Below are 22,858 nucleotides of genomic sequence, written 5' to 3'. Positions count from 1 at the left end.
GTGGGGTGTATGGACAATTATAAAGCGCTTACCCAGGAAGCAAGGAGGGGAAAAAAACGTGTGTGCAGGAGCCAGGCCTGACTCCCAAAGTGCGGGGAAAGGAGTGTAAAGGGTTATAAGCCCAACATCACGGAGATCCGTGTGGTGTGAGAACAGGGAGATGAGAAGCTTACAGGTGGAGCTGGACAGGAGGGCGTGCGTGCAGGAACCGTCGCGATTCGCCGCAACGAGCGGCTTCTTCCGGGCAAGTCCGGGAAGTCTAAGCCAAGGTCAGATGACTGTCAATCTATGGATCAGGGAAACTCGAGGTCAAAAACACGCACAAAACAGGGGCAATATTATGGTTGGATCTCAAGTTTTTATTTCCTTTTCTCATTGCATCCCAAAATTCTGTTTGCCTTAGCTGCAGCTGCTTGGCATTAAATGCAATTATTTAACGTGTTGTCTACCAGTACTCCTAAGTCCCTTTACAAGTGAGATGTCCCCATCTGTATCCTGTTTATTTTGTATGGTTCTAGACTATTGGTACAACTGAGATGCATGACTTTCCATTTTTCAACATTGAATTTCATCTGCCATTTACTTGTTCATATAGCCATCCTACCCAGATCCTGTTGCAGTATATCACTATCTTCCTGAGAGTTGATGATTCTGCACAATTTTGTACCATCTGCAAAAATATCAACATTATTTTCTACTTCATCTACTAGGTCATAAATAATTGAACTAAAGAGTACTGGACCCAGTACCGAGCCCTGTGGGACCCCACTGCCAACAGTCACCCATTTAAAATATAATCCATTGACCACAACTCTTTGCTTTCTGTCCATTAGCCAATTCCTTATCCAGGGCCGGCCTTTGACCTGAGCGACCTGTGCGATCGCTCAGGGCGCCGGCTTCCAGGGGGCGCTCCTGCCGCCTGGCCGCATGTGTTTTAATTTGGAAGCTGGCTGTGTCCGTCTCGCTCCGCCCTCCCCCCCCCCCCCCGTGCGGCCACCGTGATGGAGGGGGGAGCCGCGGGGAGAGCAGCCCGTCCTCTCCCTCCCTCCTCTCCCGGCGCTCTCCGTGCTCCCCCCTGCAGAGTGCAGACTGCAGCAGTGAGAACAACTCACCTCCCTGGTTCCGATCGCCGGCGCCTCTCACTTGCCACTGGTCTCCTCTTGTACATTGTCACTGATGCACAATAAACTTCCTGCTTAACAGGAAGTTTACTGTGTATCAGTGTCAATGTACAAGAGGAGACCAGCGGCAAGTGAGACACCGTGAGAGGCGCCGGCGATCGGAACCAGGGAGGTGAGTTGTTCTCTCTGGCTCTGCTGCAGTCTGCATTGGAGGGGGGAGCACGGAGGGTGGCCCGGAGAGGAAGGGAGGGAGAGGATGGGCTGCCCTCCCCGCGGCTCCCCCTCCAGTATGAGGGGAGGGGAGCACCTACCTACCTACCTAATCTATACTGGGGGCACCTACCTATCTAGCCTGTACTGGGGGGGCAGCTACCTATCTAATCTATACTGGGGGGCAGCTACCTATCTAATCTATACTGGGGGGCAGCTACCTATCTAATCTATACTGGGGGGCAGCTACCTATCTAATCTATACTGGGGGCACCTACCTATCTAACCTATACTGGGGGGGGGGCAGCTACCTATCTAATCTATACTGGGGGCACCTACCTATCTAACCTATACTGGGGGGGGGGCAGCTACCTATCTAATCTATACTGGGGGCACCTACCTATCTAACCTATACTGGGGGCACCTACCTATCTAACCTATACTGGGGGGGGGGCACCTACCTATCTAATCTATACTGGGGGCACCTACCTATCTAACCTATACTGGGGGGGGGCAGCTACCTATCTAACTTATACTGGGGGCAGCTACCTATCTAACCTATACTGGGGGCACCTACCTATCTAATCTATACTGGGGGCAGCTACCTATCTAACCTATACTGGGGGCAGCTACCTATCTAACCTATGCTGGGGGCAGCTACTTATCTAATCTATACTGGGGGCAGCTACCTATCTAACCTATACTGGGGGCAGCTACCTATCTAACCTATACTGGGGGCAGCTACCTATCTAACCTATACTGGGGGCAGCTACCTATCTATACTATACTGAGGGAACCTACCTATCTAACCTATACTGGGGGGGCAGCTACCTATCTAACCTATACTGGGGGGGGCAGCTACCTATCTAATCTATACTGGGGGGGGGGGGGCAGCTACCTATCTAATCTATACTGGGGGCAGCAGCTACCTATCTAATCTATACTGGGGGCAGCAGCTACCTATCTAATCTATACTGGGGGCAGCAGCTACCTATCTAATCTATACTGGGGGGCAGCTACCTATCTAATCTATACTGGGGGCACCTACCTATCTAACCTATACTGGGGGGGGGGCAGCTACCTATCTAATCTATACTGGGGGCACCTACCTATCTAACCTATACTGGGCTGGGGGCAGCTACCTATCTAATCTATACTGGGGGCACCTACCTATCTAACCTATACTGGGGGCACCTACCTATCTAACCTATACTGGAGGGGCAGCTACCTATCTAACTTATACTGGGGGCAGCTACCTATCTAACCTATACTGGGGGCACCTACCTATCTAACCTATACTGGGGGCAGCTACCTATCTAACCTATACTGGGGGCAGCTACCTATCTAACCTATACTGGGGGCAGCTACCTATCTAACCTATACTGGGGGCAGCTACCTATCTATACTATACTGAGGGAACCTACCTATCTAACCTATACTGGGGGGGGCAGCTACCTATCTAACCTATACTGGGGGGGGGGGGGGCAGCTACCTATCTAATCTATACTGGGGGGGAGGCAGCTACCTATCTAATCTATACTGGGGGCAGCAGCTACCTATCTAATCTATACTGGGGGCAGCAGCTACCTATCTAATCTATACTGGGGGCAGCAGCTACCTATCTAATCTATACTGGGGGCAGCTACCTATCTAATCTATACTGGGGGCAGCTACCTATCTAACCTATACTGGGGGGGGGGCAGCTACCTATCTAATCTATACTGGGGGCAGCTACCTATCTAACCTATACTGGGGGTGGGCAGCTACCTATCTAATCTATACTGGGGGCAGCTACCTATCTAATCTATACTGGGGGCAGCTACCTATCTAAACTATACTGGGGGCAGCTACCTATCTAACCTATACTGGGGGCAGCTACCTATCTAATCTATACTGGGGGCAGCTACCTATCTAACCTTTACTGTAGGCAGATCCCCCCTTTAGTGTATATAGGCTTAGGCTACTAGTCTTACAGTCGCAGATCCCCTTTTAGTGTATTTAGGCAGCAGATCCCCCCCCCCCCATTAGTGTATGTGTGTGGTGCGCTCACACGCGAAGAGGATGAATTTGGGGGGGGGGGGGGCACCAAAATCTGGTTCTGCTCAGGGCGCTGTGAAACCTAAGGCCGGCCCTGTCCTTATCCATGCACACAGATTCTTCCCTAGTCTTTGCATCTTTAGCTTCTGCAACAGACAGTTGTGGGGAACAGTACAGAAGGCCTTTGCAAAGTCCAAATATATCACCAAGTACAAAAAAAAATAAAAGTACTATGCTAGTAATGCAGCATTACAATACATTACTATTAATATTACTATGTTCATGACCCTACAGAATACAGAATTGCAGCGGTCACATCACTAATGCTAGGCATACTCTGTACAATTCCAGTTCCAGAACAGTTTACCTGATCTACTACTTTGACCCCAAAAATATTACATAAGATTGCATGCAAAAATCTTGTCCGATATTGGCTGTACCACTCTAGTTCCTAGCTTTGTACTACCCAATGTTGTAAAAACTATGCAAACATTGCTTGTGTGTGCCCCCCACCCACTCTACTATATGTCACTACAGTGCCTCCTTAAAGGGACTCCAAGCACCCCTCATGGGCATGCCTTTAAGACTATGACCAGTACTGCAAAGTACTTAAAGATGCATATCTTTCTGTAGCTTGTGCTCTCCTCTTTTATTTGCTGCCTGAATCGCCGTTCTACACCGAATAGTTTTCGTTTGATTTCAATTTAAAAATTGTGGCTGCCATCTTGGCTATGTTATAACTTCTGGGTCACCCCTGTGTTCTCTGTTAGAGGAGTGCATCACTGAATGAAGCAGGAAGAGGAAGTGACACGCATAGCCATTGCAAGAGTCTCCTCCAGAGGGGTCATAGCACGACTTTGTTTGAAGTTGTCTGTCTTAAAGGCATGCCCATGAGAGGTGCTCGTAGTCCCTTTAAACTAGAGCAGTACACTAAGATCAGCATATTACTTACGGAACACACAGCATGTTTGAAAGCTCGCACGCTGGTTTATCAAGTGGAAGAAATTCTCCCCACCAGGGTCACAGAAATTAATAAAACTTCAAAGAGGTTGTAGCTCTTCCTCATTCTATCCAACAACTACCCAAAAAGTTTTTGCCCGAGCTTTCATTTTACTCTATTTTCCAAATTGACTCGATCCGACGCTTTAATTAGCTGAAACAATATCAAATGCTGTCCAGTAAATCATCAGGATCAGGAAATGTTATTGCTCCAATTGCTACTTTGGTGTCAAGGGAAAACTGCTAACAAAACTATTCTGCAGCGAAGAGAGTCTGCAAAGTGCTCTCTGTGGAAGGCGGCCATTGATTAGCTTTCAGCGATAATGACTTCAAGAGCTATTCTCAGGACTGTCCAGTTTTACACCCCAATGTAAATCCTCTGAGCCTGACACAGCATCCACCAGGATGACAATCTGTCTGCACTTCTCTATCCACAGCCCAGGCAAATCACTAGAAGACTGCAGCGCTACAGTGGTCTTACCACAGACTTTAACATACCTGCAGAGTGTCTAAATGGTGTTCTGATAAACAGAAAACTGACCGTCAGACATGTAAGTATGTCTATTATCTCACCCCCCCCCCCCTCCAGAACTGTGCCTTGTAGGGAAAGACTTTGGGTGGTAGCAGAGATGGATTAAGATGTAAGGGTTCCCTAGGCAAGGTAGTACATTTGGGGCCCCTTTTGTGGTCTTTTCGGTAAGGTTAAGTGGGGAAAGAGCAGACAAGGTGGCTGATGGGCCCCTTGACACCCACTAGGCCCCAAGCACCTGCCTAGGTTGCCTGGTGGATGATCCTGCACAGGGTGATAGTAAGAAGCAGCGAGTAAATTTGGTTGCTACCATAGGCACCCATGTACAGTAAATGTACTCAATAAAAAAAATTACAATGTACTGCGCTGATATCCGTACAACGTGTACAATTTACTGGTGGTGTACTCCTTTAATTATCAAAGTCACACAACACCTTTAGTGTGCAATGATTCAAAGGAGTCCTTTAAGAACTAAACACAAGTCCATACAAAGCGTAGCGATTCGTTGCAGATACCTTGGCAGGTGCAATTCGATGACAGTTTGGTGAGACAATCCACCTCCACCAAAGCAGGTGATCCCACCACTGCCACCAATGTGACAATAACCCACCAATCCCATCGTATTATGCCACAGTTGCCATTCAGGTCTCATCCACTAGAGACTTCTGGAGGCAAATCCACCGTGAGCACAATAAATGTTTAAGACTGGTAGGTGTGTCCATACATAATACAATCTCTATTATCTGTACAATCAGTAAGGTAAAATTATGCTTGGTGTGATATGCCTTCTTAAAACAGAAGGTACTTGCGATAATTCAGCTGCGGTTACCCACAATGCACTGCTACTGAATATGCAAATGATCTCTTTATGGCCCGGAAGCCAGGCTTGCATCCAGAACCGCTGGTGTATAGCAAGCCTATAACTTTAAATTTTACAGAGCCACATCAACCCCTCAGGTAGACAGCCTGTTTTGGACATGTAAAATTATTGATTTCGCACTGTAAATCAAGGTAATTTGCTGCCACCCCTCTTTGCTTTGAAAATGAGGTGAAGAGACCTCAGAACTAGCTTCCTAAGGAAAACAGTTAATTGCGACCTAACTAACCAAATCGACAAATTAAAAAAATAAGACAATGCGGTAGTGTGTCTCAGTATTGAGGACATGGAGTTCTTAGCATAGATCAGAATAATCAGATGTCAAGGGCAAAACTAGAACAAAGAAATCATTAGGTTATTATAACGCTGTACCCAATAAATATATACATTGGTGCTGGCAGACAGGGATGCTCTCATGAGTAATCACGAGTGTGTAAACACTGGAATTCGTGATCCACATGAGCATTAATGAGCTCAGGTGTGCGGCGGGGACATAAGGGGTTAGGCCTCGTTCAGACTATACGCGCTGCCGTCCGCATTTTGGCAGCGCGTATAGTGTGCGACACGCAAGAACGGTAGAAGGGCATAGACAGCCCTTCTACCGTTCCCATCATATGCGCTGCGTGGCAGCGCGATTGCGCTATCGCGTGCTGCACGCATTTTTGGTAATCGCAGCGCAGACCCCATTCATTGTAATGAATGGGATCTGCAGCGCAGCGCATAGGAGCGCAGATGGCGTGCGATCGGACGCGTTGCGTTCCAATCGCACAGCCATCTGCGCTAAATGATGTGAACGAGGCCTTAGTTACCCATTCCGCGTCCTCCCTGCGCTCCAAATAGCTTGCATGCGTCCTATTGGACGCGATGCAAGCCTCATCATCACCCACTTCCTCCTTCCGGCTTGAAGGAGGAAGTGCCCACAGTGAGGCTTGCAACAAGTCCAATAGGATGCATGCAAGCGCAGTGTTCTCCCCAGAAATATTTTCCAGCCGGGTGGCATGAAAAAGTAGCCGGGTGGGGAAGTAAGGTTACGCAGGGTGCTGCTGGGTCAGAAAGTAAGGAAACGCTGAAAGGAGAGTGAGGGTCATACTGGCTGGGGAATCACACTGGCTGGGGAGAGGTCAGCATCACACTGAGTGCTACTGGGTGGGACGATAACTTGTTCAAGAAACAAAAATCGCATTGCGAATACTCACAAAATGCTGTATGCAGTGCATTTCTGATTTTCATACAAATCGCAACTGCAGTGTGAATGCCACCATAGGGCAGCTTTGTCATAGCGATTCTCTGTTCGCTGGCGTTCAGCAAAGCTCTAAGGATTCCCTGAAAAGCACCTGTGTGAATGGGGCCTTAGTGCCATAGCCCCATCATCACATATATGACCTGACACCATTCACCATCCCTGCATGCAATGTATGTTACTCCTGCTGCTGCACACACTAGTTGCAGAGGAGTGCTGACTTAAAGCTGATCACACGGGCAGGCGACATGAGTGGTGAGAACTCCAGCGAAGACTTTGCAAAAGCCATGCTAGTTTAAAGGGGAACTGAAGTGAGAAGAATATGGAGGCTGCTATATTTATTTCCTTTTAAACAATACACATTGCATGGCAGCCCTGCTGATCTACTTGGCTGCAGTAGTGTCTCAATCAGACAAGAAACAGGCATGCAGCTAATCTTGTCAGATCTGACAACAATGTCAGAAACACCTGATCTGCTGCATGCTTGTTCAGGGGCTATGGCTAAAAGTATTATAGGCAAAGGCTCAGCGAGGCTGTCGGGTAAATAAAGATGGCAGTCTCCTTATACCTCTCACTACAGTTGTTCTGTACAGCACAGTGATTTGTGAACATACAAGTAGTCTGTCTGAACTCAATGGATGTATGTCTTTCTCAACCTAAATAACTAACTGCTGAGACAAAAAAAAGGCTAAACTTGATGTAAAATGCTGAACTAAACTTTTTGCCATTGCCCATACTGAAAGCTAGATATCACAGTGATGGAACTGAACAATTTGGGGTTAATAGCTAGCAAACCAAGTGTCAGCTTGTGATAAAGTGCAGAGACACAGGAGGCAGAATGAAAGCTGCCTTTTACAGCCTTTGTAAACCACTTATCTCTCTCACCGAATGCTCCAGAATAAAGAAACATGTTGATATGTTAATGTGCCACACTTCTTTGAGGTCTCTGACATTCTTGTGACCTGAAGGACCTGGGGAAGGGGGCATTGTACATGCTGCTCTGACGGAGAGGAAGAGAAGAGCGTCTGTCCACTGTAGTAGCCAGCGGGAGTGACTCACCAAAAGATAACAAATCAAAACGCACATTCTTTTCAGTGCGGACTCCAGCTGAAAGTTCCCGCGGTCTGCCTGTTCCTCTCTCTGCTACGAGATTTCCCCGCCCTTCCACGCTGCTGATAGGAAGGAAGGAGCTGAGGAGGAGGGCGGAGATGGTGTCTCTGCTTGCGTTCCAAGCTGTCATGTCTATCGTGCGGAGGAAAGAATTAATGATGCAGAAAGCGGCCAATCACAGCAGCCGGGCGGGGACAGAGATCTGGTGGGCGCTCCGCCCGGGTAATAGGCTCTGGGGAGAACACTGAAGCTATTTGGAGCGCAGGGAGGACGGGGAATTATTGGTAACTAACCCCTTATGTCCCCGCCACAAACCTGAGCTCATTAATGCTCATTAGAATCACAAATTCGATGGTTTACACACTCGTGATTACTTGTGAGAGGATCCCTGCTGGCAGATAGATGTATCTGGCAAATGAACAGATTGGTTGGAGAGAATAAGTAAAGGTAGCCATATATCTAGCGATGTATGGGCAGAGTCGACCAAAAGACAAATCTCTCTTAAGGGGCCCATACACCTAATGATTTTCCGGCCGATATACAGTAGATTTGATCACTGTGATCGAATCTGCTGTGAAATCATTGCGTCGACAGCGGTGTTCGAATGCCCGACAACCGACGCAATACAGCGGCAATACATTTGCTGCTCCGCCGGCGCGAGTTCCCGCTCTCTCCGCTGTCCTCTTCTCCGCGCTGGGCTTCGAGTCCAGCAGGCTTCACTGAACTTCCTGTCCCGGCAAAAACATACGGATAAGTTAATTGGCTCCCCCTAAAAAAATTGGCCCTAGACTACAGGACTTACACTACATAATATAGACATATGGCAATGGTAGGGATTAGATTGTGAGCTCCTTTGAGGGACAGTTAGTGACAAGATATATATATATACACTGTACAGCGCTGCGTAATATGTCGGCGCTATATAAATACTAAATAATAATAATAATAACAGTAGAGCACCCTCTACTGTTTAAACTTCCACCGGACAGGAAGTTCAGTGAAGCCTGCCGGACTCGGAGCCCAGTGCGGAGAAGAAGACAGCGGAGACCGGGGGAGTCGCGCTGGCCAGATCAGGTAATGTATGCAGGGGGGAGGGGGCATGGCGGCAGCGACAGCTTCACAGATTGTGATCGGTTCCATGCTAAAACCGATTCACAATCTGTTTGCAGTATAGGCAGCCATACGATTCCTCTCTGATCAGATTCGATCAGAGAGCGCTCTATCTGTTGGTCAATCTGATGGCAAATCGACCAGTGTATGGCTACCTTTATCCTATCTGATAAGGGAGAGATCTGTCAGGTACCCATACACCACAGGCCGATTCCCGATCAATTTCAGCATGAAATCTCTCAGGAATTGGCCGTGTGTGCCACATACGTCTGCATCGCCTCCCCGATGCTGTACCTCCCTAATGTAAATGTCCCCGTACAAAGTATATACTTTACCTCTTCGCGGCCTCCACTTGTCCCCTGTTGGCTTCTGGGATTCCATCTCTGCATACACACGGTCCCCACTTGGCTTTTTAGTAAGGGAATATATATAATAATATACCCGAGAATACTTTATAACTGGTGTAAGAAAGTTTTCTTTCCCTGTTATTTTATGAAGGAACTTTTTTTTGTATGGTTTCACACTGTTATTATAGGTTTAAAGAGGCGCTGCCATCCGTACTATCTCAGGGAAAAAAACACTTATATTAGTAGATAAATTCTTGCTCTACTTACAAAACATATGTATTGCACTGTCCACATTTTGATTTTAGTGATTTTTCTATAGTAAAAAAAGAGAAAATCCTTTTTAGGATTCTCCATTTTAACTGTGTCTATCTTGAAACCAATCCTGATGTCATTTCCTCCCTTACTCTCCTCTACCTGATTGTGTATGCATTGCCCGTCATTCTTCCAGTCTTCAGGCACTCCAATCAATAGAAAGTGCATTGTCTCTGCATGAGAAATATTGGCCAATCAGAGGAAAACAAAAGTGTGCCAGGGGAAAGAGGATTCAGCCAATCAGGCTGCATTAGTTAAGTCTGAGAGGAAAGTAAAGAAGCAAAAAAAAAGACAACCCAGCATGCCCTGCAACTTCCTTTGTGCGGCAATGTACCAAATAAGAGTCAGGTAAATTGGGGAATGATCATTTATCAACAAGAAACGTAATAGTGATTTTTAACTTTTGGATTGCCTGCCTAGCATCCTTATTACTTGTTTACCAGATACAAAATAAACAATTGATTTTTTATTTTATGCCCGACAGTTACATTTTAATGGGATTTTTACAAACTTTTTCACTTGCCTCCCGCTGGGGACCATCCCTGGTACTTTTTGCTTGTTTGTAATACAGCACAATTTGTACTGATTTAATTTATTTGTTCGCACATGTTTGACATGTTTTCTTTATTTGAAAATCAATAAAAATTATTGACAACAAAAACTATCCTGCTGGCCAGTCGCTGATTTTAACAACAGATGATAAACAATGGACCCTGAGGTTTGAGTGTATCACAGTTTTAAAGACCTTGTCCTGAACGGAGGGGTTGATGTAAGAGCTGATGCCCTACCCGAAGCAGGGAAAGTTCCAACCCTCTTATAAAAAAGTGGCAGAACATGATTGTCCAATCAGCAGAAGGACTGTGTGCCAGAATTCAGTGAGGCGCCCTGAGTCAGCTGATATGAGACATGACCACAGAACCCCAAAGGATGCCTAAGAACCCCTATCTCCCAGGGCAGGAAGCACCCTTATTGTGCAACGTGTCAGAATAACCTTAGTGTTTATTTAGCATTTCCCTAACCCCTGAAATATGAAAGAAATATGGGAAAAATATGAACTTCAGGATTACAGTCGGCTCAGACATGATGTCTGTACAGGAAAAAGTTATATGAGGTATTGTCAACCTTATGCTAGGTGCACACGATGAGATTTTATGATCGATTTTCCATTCACTTCTATAAAAAAAAATTGATCAGAAAATCGATCGGAAATCAGATCGGACATATTGGAAATAATCGATTTGACAGTAATTCTGCTGGAAAATCTAATTGTGTGTACCCTGCATTAATCTGAGTGAAGCTGAGATTCATGACCTTTTAAACTGGCAGGAGTTACTGAGAAAGGCCCTTTGATGTACAATAAGGAGAAGAGGCACCTGGGAATATATAAAATTAGGTTCAAAACACTAAAATTGAGAAAGGGGGAGGTGGCTTACCCCAATAATGACAGTCACATATGTCAACAAAAATGTATTAGCACAGGCAACGCGTTTTGTGGGTCTAAGCCCACTTCCTTAGGCCAGTGGCAAAGGGGTTTGTAGCCAGTGAATTGAGCGCCTCTTGAGCCATTCCAATACAGCAATATACAGTGGGATGCGAAGGTTTGGGCAACGTTGTTAATTATTATGATTTTCCTGTATAAATTGTTGGTTGTTACGATAAAAAAGGTCAGTTACATATATCATTTAGGAGACACACACAGTGATATTTGAGGAGTGAAATTAAGTTTATTGCATTTACAAAAAGTGCGCAATAATTGTTTAAATAAAATTAGGCAGGTGCATAAATTTGGGCACTGTTGCCATTTTATTGATTCCAAAACCTTTAGAACTGATTATTGGAAATCAAATTGGCTTGGTAAGCTCAGTGACCCCTGACCTACATACACAGGTGAATCCAATTATAAGAAAGAGTATTTAAAGAGACTACGTAACAAAAATTGCATCCTGTTTTTTATCATTCCTGTTTTTTATAGTTCCAAAAGCTATTCTAATGTGTTCTGGCTTACTGCAGCACGTTCTACTATCACCATCTCTGTAATAAATCAACTTATCTCTCTCTTGTCAGACTTGTCAGCCTGTGTCTGGAAGGCTGCCAAGTTCTTCAGTGTTGTGGTTCTGTGATGCATCTCCCCCTCCAGGCCCCTCTCTGCACACTGCCTGTGTGTTATTTATATTAGTGCAGCTTTTCTCTGCTCTATTATCTTTTACAAGCTGGATAAATCCTCCTCTGAGCTGGCTGGGCTTTCACATACTGAGGAATTACATACAGGCACAGCTGTCTGCACTCTGCAGGAATAAACAGCCTGACACTTCAGTGGAAGATAGCTGCAGGGGAAAAGAAACACACAAATGATCTCTTGAGATTCAAAAGGAAGGGTGTATACAGCCTGCTTGTGTATGAATGTATTTTCTATGTGTGGACATACTGTACATCAACCTATGTTGACCTACCTCCTGTTTTGGTGGCCATTTTGTTTGTTTATAAACAAACTTTTAAAAACTGTTTTTAACCACTTTTAATGCGGCGAGGAGCGGCAAAATTGTGTCAGAGGGTAATAGGAGATGTCCCCTAACGCACTGGTATGTTTACTTTTGTGCGATTTTAACAATACAGATTCTCTTTAAGGGAGTAATTTGTACGTTTCCCTCCTCTTTTAAATTTCTCTGAAGAGTAGCAACATGGGGGTCTCAAAACAACTCTCAAATGACCCGAAGACAAAGATTGTTCACCATCATGGTTTAGGGGAAGGATACAGAAAGCTGTCTCAGAGATTTCATCTGTCTGTTTCCACAGCTAGGAACATATGGAGGAAATGGAAGACCACAGGCTCAGTTCAAGTTAAGGCTCGAAGTGGCAGACCAAGAAAAATCTCAGATAAACAGAAGTAATGAATGGTGAGAACAGTCACGGTCAAACTACAGACCAGCACCAAAGACCTACAACATCATCTTGCTGCAGATGGAGTCATTGCACATCATTCAACCATTCGGTGCACTTTACACAATGAGATGCTGTATGCATAGGAAGCCTTTTCTCCACCCACAGCACAAACAGAGCAGCTTGAGGTATGCTAAAGCACATTTGGACAAGCCAGCTTCATTTTGGAATAAGGTGCTGTGGACTGCTAAAACTAAAATGTAGTTATTTGGGCATAACAAGGGGCGTTATGCATGAAGAAAAAACAACACAGCATTTCAAGAAAAACACCTGCTACCTACAGTAAAATATGGTGGTGGTCCCATCATGCTGTGGGGCTATGTAGCCTGTGCTGGGACTGGGAATCTTGTCAAAGTTGAGGGACGCATGGATTCCATTCAGTATCAGCAGATTATAGAGACCAATGTCCAGGAATCAATGACAAAGCTGAAGCTGCTCCAAGGCTGGATCTTTCAACAAGACAACGACCCTAAACACTGCTCAAAATCCACTAAGGCACTCATGCAGAGGAACAAGTACAACGTTCTGGAATGGCCATCTCAGTCCCCAGACCTGAATATAATTGAAAATCTGTGGTGTGAGTAAAGTCCATGCTCGGAAGCCATTAAACCTGAATGAACTACAGGTGTTTTGTATAGAGGAATAGTCCAATGGTCCTTCAACCAGAATCCAGGCTCTCATTGGAACCTACAGGAAGCGTTTAGAGTCTGTAATTTCTGCAAAACGAGGCTCTACAAAATATTGATTTCATTTAAATTTATGCACCTACCAAATTTTGTTTAAACAAAATACCTAATTTTATTTAAACAATTATTGCACACTTTCTGTAAGTCCAATAAACTTCATTTCACTTCGCAAATATCACTGTGTGTGTCTTCTATATGATATATTTAACTGACATTTTTTATCAAAGCAACCAACAATTTATACAGGAAAATCATGACGATTAACAATGTTGCCCAAACTTTCGCATCCCACTGTATGTACACATCACATACAATATAATGTGTAAACACAGGTTTTGTGAGGATTATAATATGCAGGCTTATTATGTACGCATAGATCTTTGATTGTTTTAAGTTACTGTAAAATTGTTCATTAAAATAATAAAATAAAACATTGGTTTCACCCCCATACACATCTTTTCACACGGATGTCATAATTGATGCTCTGAGTGGTAAAACAATGCAAAGACTTGAGAAGTGCAGCTAAGAATACACATTCCTGAGATTTTATGACCCACCTCCTGGCAGATCAATGTTCCTCTCTGGCCTTTCTTCCTCCATCAGACATGACACTGGCTTTCCTCACTCCAGACTCCTGTGAACATAAAGTCAATTATATTACACCCATCCTTTACTGACAGTTATTGTTTACTTACTTATAAAGTTAAAGCTTATTAAAGTGAAACAAAAGAAAAGTTTAATGTTTTATTTATTTCCTTCTTCTGTTGAGCCAGGTTGAGTATTTGAAGTGAAAACAAAGTGAAATGTGCTCTCTTTATGGGATCTGGTGAAAAGTGTAGGATATTTGCAAAGGCCACAAATAAAGCTATGTATAGGCATCAGTCTGCTGTCTTTTGAAATTATCATTCGTGATTGCTTTGGTTGATCATTTAGGAATGATTGTTGAACAGATATGCTTCTTATATATCGGTCAAGAAACCGGTTCTGTTCAAACTGGTTGGTCCTGGTTTCTGTTTTGCATTGCATTTTAGTAAGGGCCCATTCACACTAGAGCGTTTTGCCGCGATTTCGGCAAAAAGCTAGTTTAATAAAACCCTATGGGCCCGTTCTTACTTGGAACAGTCTGTATGCATGGTGGATTATTGTGGCTCTGTACAATTAAAGTGAACCTCCGGACTAAAAATCTACTCAGCGGAACTGAAAAGGCTTGGTGTTTCTTTAACAGTTTCACAGAACCAGAACTTTGTTTTTCTTACCAAAGCATAATTTTTAGCTGCATTTTTAGCTAAGCTCCACCCATCAAAGAAAACTGCCCGGGCTTTTTTTCCTTGATGCTGTGCAAAGCATGATGGGATTTCCTATGTTGTTATTTACGTTGCCTAGCAACTGGGAGGGGTGATCAGCACACAGGACAGTTGGAACTGTGTCTCATACTCCCTGTCACCTCCTTTCAACCAAAAAGATGGCTGCCCTCATGAAATCAAACATTTGCCTGTTCTTTTAAACAGGGTGGGTAAGAGATTATATTACCCATCTATTTTAATTAACACAACTAATGTAACTTAATGACAGTATGTTTGTTTAGGCTGAAGTTCCTCTTTAAGGCCTCGTTCCCTGCATGTATAGTGTTCGGCAGTGCGTATAGTGTGCGACACGCAAGAACAGTAGAAGGGCACAGACAGTCCTTATACCGCTTCCATCATATGCACTGCGCATCAGAGCGAAGCGCTATCGCAATGCTGCCTGCATTTTTCAGAAATCGCAGCTTTGACCCATTCACTGTAATGAATGGGATCAGCAGCGCAGCACGTAGCAGCGCATGCGTTTGTATGCGTTGTGTTTCAATCACACAGCCATGTGTGCTTATTGATCTGAATGAGGCCTAACAAGCTGGCACATCATTGCATTCCAATGGTTCTGGATGTGTGTATAGCTATCAGGGACAACAAAGAATGATTTGTGTATTCAGCAGTGATGCATCATGGGAGATATCATATGCTCACTCCAATCTGAATAATCACAAATACCTTCTGTTTTAAGAAGGCAAATTTCTGTTTTGCAAAACTACATATGGAGCAGCTGACAGCACATGCTGACATTACGTCAGCCAGTAGATGGCGCTCACACACCTTCCCAATCTACGGTAGCGGATTTCCATGGTACCCATTCACAAATTGAGTTGAAAGATGTGTTTACAGTGATATTATGGTAATACAGCCTAATCTTCGGCATCCCTCTAGGAAGCTGAGAAGAGGAGTAATGGAGATCTGAGGCCACAAATACCTTCTAACTCTTGGGCCCAAGGGAAGCTTCAGAAGAGGACAGAAGTCGAGGGAACACCAGGTGATTATACAAGTGTGCTCACACCTCACAATACTGTCTATGTCAACCTAATGCTGGGTACACACAATACGGTTTTCCGCTCGATTTTCCACCCGATCGGTTTTTCCGCTCGATTCTGTGCTCGATTCTGCGCTCGATTTTCTTCCGCTCGTTTTTCTTTTCTTTTCCATTCACTTCTATGAGAAATCGAGCCAAAAACGATCAGATGGAATATCGGACATGTTGGAAATTATCTATCGAACCCATCTATCGAGGGTTAAAAAACGCATGGTGTATTCCCAGCATAAGAAGTAACACCTTTAAAAGTAAAACACCTTTTCAGCACCTTACAAGCGCAAAGTACTAAAAGGTAGGCATGAGAAGTAATAAAAAGCAATAATAGATTTTAGTCAGTATGGGACAACTTATTGTGACTTTTCTGCTTGCTGGAGGCTGAAAGGGGAATTTATTGATTAAAGGACAGCTGAAGCGAGAGGGATATGCAGGCTGTCATATTTATTTCCTTAAAGGATACCACAACTGACATGTTGCATAATGAGATAGACATGGGTATGTACAGTGCCTAGCACACAGATAACTATGCTGTGTTCCTTTTTTTCTTTCTCTGCCTGAAAGAGGTAAATATCAGGTATGTAAGTAGAAAACAAAGCAAGCGCTCACCAATATGGGCCGCATCTGAATGACTCACCACCTCATATGCACCGCTTAAATAGCTCAAATACACACTCAGCAATCAGACAGATGCAAAACACAGCGATTAACCATTCAATTGTATAGTATTGGGTCAGGGATGCGCAGCCTTTTACCTATATTTTGTATCAGGTATGTAAGTGGCTGACTCAGTCCTGACTCAGACAGGAAGTGACTACAGTGTGACCTTCACTGATAAGAAATTACAACTATAAAACACTTTCCTAGAAGAAAATGGCTTCTGAGAGCAAGAAAGAGATAAAAAAAGGGGGAAATTCTTATCAGTGAGAGTCACACTGTAGTCACTTCCTGTCTGAGTCAGGACTGAGTCAGCCACTTACATACCTGATATTTACCTCTTTCAGGCAGAGAAAGAAAAAAAGGAACACAGCATAGTTATTTGTGTGCTAGGCACTGTACATACCCATGTCTATCTCATTATGCCACATGTCAGGTGTGGTATCCTTTAAACAATACCAGTTTTGTTGCAGCCCTGCTGGTCTATTTGGCTGCAGTAGTGTCTGAATCACACCAGAAACAAGCATGCAGCTAATCTTGTCAGATCTAACAATGTCAGAAACACCTGATCTGCTGCATGCTTGTTCAGGGTCTAAAGGTGCGTACACACATGCGACTATAGTCGTTTGTAACGATCGTTCCCCGATCTTTACCAACGACGATCGTTACAAAAAACGAACCAACGACTATTAAGGCGAACGACAAACGAGGCAAATCGCTACAAAACAAAGTTCTGTCTTGGCGGATTTTTACCACCGACGATCGTTAGCAAAAGTGGTACATCGTTGGAAACGATCGTTCGTACCAGGCTGGACATGCGTATTTCACTTTTTCTCCAAGGAACTTTACAATTTTATGCGCAGGCGCATTAAGTGCTTTTACGTGGTGTAACGTTCGTTCTAACGATGTGATCGTTACACACTTTTTACAACTAACTTTACTTCGGTCGTTCTTTCGTCAATTAAAAGTTCGTTCGTCGTCCTCAACGAACGATCGTTGTCGCATGTGTGTACGTAGCATAAGGCTAAAAGTATTAGAGGTAGAGGATCAGCAGGACTGCCAGGCAACTGGTATTAATTAAACAAATATATCAATATGGCAGCTTCCATATCCCTCTCACTTCAGGTGTCCCTTAAGGTTCCCATTTCCTGGGAGAAAACTAGGGAGACAAGTTTGTATCTGGACAGTATCATTTAATTTCTAACAGCAAGAGACAAAAAAGAATTCTGTGTTATCTTTAAAACTAGTCCAAAAACTGTTTCCATGGTTTCCAGGACGCTTCCAAAAAAGTTCTAGTAGCTGCACACTGAAGATGAAAGATAATATTTAACCTGAACTGTGATGGATAAGGAAGCAGCCAGAGCCAGCTAGAGATCCTTTGTCAACTATTTTGGGGTAAGAAATGGTGTTTAGACTTTAAACATTTTAGCAATCATACACAATTTTGCAGAGATAGAGGAGATCATATATGCGTATAGTTTTTATTCCAACCATACAGTTAAAAAAGCTATAAAACTTTCTGCTATATCTTCCCTATATGCTGTAAGGATACTTTCTAAGCAGCAGTTACCATTTGCATTGGAAAGCTGGCTACAGGTCCCTTGATTACAATTTTTGGGCAAGAAAGGCAGTTTAACGTGATTAATTTCGGTAACAATAAACTATTGACTTCATGGAGGTGTAGTTCTGTAAATTGACTAATTGAAATGTTCCCTAATGATGTAGCATCAGCAGCAGTACAGCAGAGAAATCACAGGCACAGTTCCTTTTATTCCTGGCAGATGACATCAGCGGAGGAGGCCCTCAATGGAAGCCCCTCCCCCCACACACACTGACCATACTTCCCAACTTTTTGAGAGAAGAAAGAGGAAATTCAGAAGAAGAAGAAGAAGCAGTTTTAGAACTCAGACCACACTGCTCCTCTCTATCTTCATTAATTATCCTTAATTTTAACAGTCTATTAAACATTTCTCAGTAGAAAAATAGAAATATTTACATAGATCTTTACATGAGTCCTGAAAGAGGAACAAATCAGGAAGACAGAGGGACAGGGTCCCCAAAAAGGGACTATCCCTCCAAAAAAGGGACAGTTGGGAGATACTGTCCTATACTTGTCTCTGCTGTACACTGAGGTATGAGCTGCTTCACTAATTAATACTGCAGCAGTCACTCAGTCACATGGCGTTACAGTGATAAAGAGCCAGAGATGATTTCCAGGAAGTTATTTATAGGTTATGTTTACCATTAAGCAACGTCAGTCAACGTGCAGTAGTGGGCTTTGCCATCATCTGTTTCACAATAGGCCGTATTGCATACTTTAATGTTAAGAGATGTGTCTGGTTAGTTATTCATCATGCAATGTGGCAAGCCTGTAACAGAGGAATAGAATCCTCTCGCTGTACTGTACAGCTACAGTCTACACACCCTGCATCCTCTGTGCATCTGCTTCCACAGCAATCTAATTTAACACTGAGCGCCAGGCAAACAAAAGAAACACAACATAATCTGATTAACAACATATTCCACAAGTTATTTTACATCCCCCCCCCCCCCCCCCCCCCCTGGCCCTAAACCATCAAACATCTCATAAATGGTGAAGCCTATTAATAAAAAGTTTAGTAAACACCTTTAATTTTGTTGTTAAATTTGCAGTCATATGACTGCAGGCTAATTATATATGATCGGCGCAGAGTCCAAAAACAAAAGACGAGTCTTCAACAAAGAATAAGAGCAGGTAAATCTCCACCACAAAAAGTATGGGGGTCACAGCACAGCTCTGCAATCACGGATACCCGTAAAAAAAGGAAAGAGGCTTACCAGCTGGTGACAACCCACATTATAAGGTTGTATCAACGATTTGGTAGGACATCAGGAAGCAACAGTCTGTCCAGGATCCACCAATTCAGCAGTGATTCATCTCACGAATGTATATCAGTAAACATTGTAAAAAACAAATCAGGGGATGACGCTAGTTTGCAAAACCGGTCGGGAAGGAGAAAGGCCGGGAAACCGGTCGGGAAGGAGACACCTTTATACTGTCCTTTACTGCTGACCCATACACGCGTGCAACTTTCTCAGGGTTCCCATTGCATGGGCCCCGTATGTAAGTTTTGTTTTTATGCTATTTTTAAGCTGTTTTTACTATAAAAACTCTATATTAAACGGTTTACACTTAGAGATGCCGTTTGGTTGTTTTTTATGATGTTTACTGATATCCATTCGTGAGATGAATCATTGCTGAATTGGTGGATCCTAGACAGACTGTTGCTTCCTGATGTCCTACCAAATCGTTGATACAACCTTATAATGTGGGTTGTCACCAGCTGGTAAGCCTCTTTCCTTTTTTTGGGTATCCATGATTGCAGAGCTGTGCCGTGACCCCCATACTTATTGTGGTGGAGATTTACCTGCTCTTATTCTTTGTTGAAGATTCGTCTTTTGTTTTTGGACTCTGCGCTGATCATATATAATTTACCTGTTTGTGAACTCTGGACATTGTTCTTCTTTCAGCAGCGGCCACTTTGTTTTCTTGGCGCTGATACACATATGCAAATATTACCGCAGGCTGGCCTCTTCCTTTACAGTTAACTGGATTCAGTGTCTGGATAGTGTAATGGTTAAAGCGGATCCGAGATGATAAACTAACTATAACAAGTAACTTGTCTATATATTTTATCTAAAGTTTAGATTGTTTACACAGCAAATCTAGATGCAAACAGCTTCAATAGAATATGATTATTTCTTCCTGTGATACAATGACAGCAGCCATGTTGTTTGTAAACATTACACACAGGCAAGCTTATCTGTATCTTCAGCACAGCCTGTGTGAAAAACCTAAACCCTCCTCCTACTCCCTCCTCCCCTCTGCCTCTGAAATCTCTGGCTAGTAATACCTCCCCCTCCTCCTGCCCAGACTGAGCTCCCATGAGCCCTTGCTACTGTCTGAAAATGCCATGGCTCTCTGAAAAGCTGTGTGAGAGGCTTGTTTAGTTTATGGGGAATAAGTATTCAAACAAAAATAAAAAAGTATTTGTCTTGAGGAATGCCCTATAAACAATATGAAAGGAACACAATTATGCAATGAGTAAAAGTTTATCTCGGATACACTTTAAGGGCTCTGCCTCTAACACAAGAGACCAGGGTTCAAATCTTGGCTCTTCCTGTTCAGTAAGACAGCACCTATTCAGTGGGAAGTCCTTGGGTTCCCAAAGAGGGACTCCCGAACACAGTGGCTGCAGCTCTGGCGCTTTGAGTCTGCCAGGATGAAAAGCGCTATGTAAGATCTTGTCTTGACTAATGCACGTGAATACAATTACCTTTTTGCCACACACTCTTGATGGATTAATATGAAATGAGGCCCTAGGCAAGGTAGTAGTTTTGGCTCATCCTGATGGTCCTTGGGCTATCTGAGACAGGACAGAGAAAGTGGGAGTTGGGCACCCTGACACCCACTAGGCTTCAGGCCCCTGCCTAGGCTGCCTTGTGGATGATCTTACTCTGATCAGAAGCCTACCAGCACCTCTCCCTTTCCATAGGACTGTGGATGCAACTTCAGCATCTATGTCTGTGTCCAGATTGGTGGGCAGACATTAAAGGGGAACTTCATTCTCCTAAAATATCCCCAATACACATTCCTGACTTTTGAGTATGTTAATGTTTACATTTTTTTAAGAGGAAACCTTTATAGACAATTAAGATGTTTTTACTTTCAAGATGACATCATCAGTCTACTTCCTCTGCATAGCAGCAGGGCTCCTGCACCAAATGCTGTGTAATGCTGGGTACACACGATTCAATGTCCTGTCCAATTGATCGGTAATCTGGTGGGAAGTTGTATCGTGTGTACATGTCCAAACTACTCCCGATTGATAAATGGATCAATTTCCCTATAACTTCACAAAAATTGATCCCGTTATTGTTACTAGAGCAGATCGGACATTTCGGAAATAATCGTCCGATCCCATCAATCAGACAGGAAATTACATTGTGTGTACTTAGTATTAGTCACACTTCCCATAATCCTCAGCAATAGGGGTTTGCCGTTAGAAGGCTAGTGAACCTCCTGAGACATTGTAGGAAGTTCACCGTAACGAAAGCTATGTTTCCTAAAATAATTACTTGTGATCATTTTAGGTGAAAATCTGGTGGGAGCACAGGTATCAACCCATCTTTCCAGCAATCTGCCAAGGTAGATCTAAAGCTTTGTATACACGTTCAATTAAGGAGCCGACCCCTCAGGCAACATTGCAGGGCCGAGGTTGTGCAGACACATTGCTCACTTTGCAAGCAAGTGACGTGTTCAGCTCTATGCGGGAGGGGGGCACAGAGCGGAACAGGAGTGACGTCATGCGGGGTTAGTGGGGAAGATCAAAGTTATCTCTTGGCCGAGGTAATCCGCCAGGCGAATCGCTGGCCAAGCTGTCAGGGGGCATTGGGGGCTGCCGTGCACATGCTGGATCCTCGGAAGAGGCGGTCATTAATTGCTGCCTCATCCGGGTTCCATCTGGTGTGTGTACAGGCCTTTCCTGGCCACTATTCTAGATTGCACTGAGTTATGTAACAGGACACCTCTCACTCATCTTCCCTATTTCCAGTGGCGTAGCTAAGGAGCTGTGGACCCCGATGCAAGTTTTACATGGGGCCCCCCAAGCACTCTATACATAACAATTGATACGGCACACCAAAACCTGCCAAGGACAACCACAGTGTCAGAGATGCAAGAAGGGGATGGGGAACAGTTTGTTAATGATTACCAACATTCAAAGTATTTATAGAAGTGATTATTATGAGCACAGGACCAATAAAGAGGTAATACTGTAGTTGAGTAAAGGCCCTTCGGGGCCCCTCTGGCCCAAGGGCCCCGATGCGGTCGCTACCTCTGCACCCCCTATTGCTACGCCCCTGCCTATTTCCTTTCTGTACAACAGAATGGGCTGCCCAGCAGTGTCCAGCAGCTCATCTGCACATCGATTAGAGAAGAAGTAGATCAAGCACCAGTTCCTATTTTAATAAGCCAAAACAGGAAGCACAGGAAGTATGACCATATTAATGTTTCAGCAACTTCTGCAGGAAGTATATAAGAGATGACTGAAGAGCGCAAGTACAACAATATCTTCACTTAACTTAACACATGTACAGGAGCAGCTCACCTCTTTTTTTTTAAGCCGCAGATTTATGAATATCATGCCTGGTACACATGATGCAATCTTCCCGTCAGAACGATGTGAAATTTCACATTGCTTGGTACTTTCTAACATTGTCCAATGCACATACCGATCTCCACATTGGTCCC

General features: G+C 44.0%; 2 long non-coding RNA genes across 2 annotated transcripts in view; one reads left to right on the top strand and one right to left on the bottom strand.

The window, feature by feature from the left end:
- LOC137542394 (uncharacterized) overlaps positions 1–14,149 on the bottom strand; it is a 383,858-nt gene extending 369,709 nt beyond the window's left edge. Inside the window, exon 1 of the long non-coding RNA XR_011025418.1 lies at positions 14,073–14,149. This is a non-coding gene — a long non-coding RNA (uncharacterized lncRNA). The remainder of the gene's footprint in view (positions 1–14,072) is intronic.
- Positions 4,814–17,924, top strand: LOC137542396 (uncharacterized). The gene is made up of 3 exons (XR_011025420.1): positions 4,814–4,918; positions 15,756–15,858; positions 17,841–17,924. It is a non-coding gene; the product is annotated as an uncharacterized lncRNA (long non-coding RNA).
- Positions 17,925–22,858: the final 4,934 nt, after the last annotated feature.

Source organism: Hyperolius riggenbachi, chromosome 12 (genome assembly GCF_040937935.1).
Source record: "Hyperolius riggenbachi isolate aHypRig1 chromosome 12, aHypRig1.pri, whole genome shotgun sequence".
Taxonomy (NCBI): domain Eukaryota; kingdom Metazoa; phylum Chordata; class Amphibia; order Anura; family Hyperoliidae; genus Hyperolius; species Hyperolius riggenbachi.
Note: the sequence above shows the minus strand (reverse complement) of the source record. Positions and strands in the feature narration are given on the sequence as shown.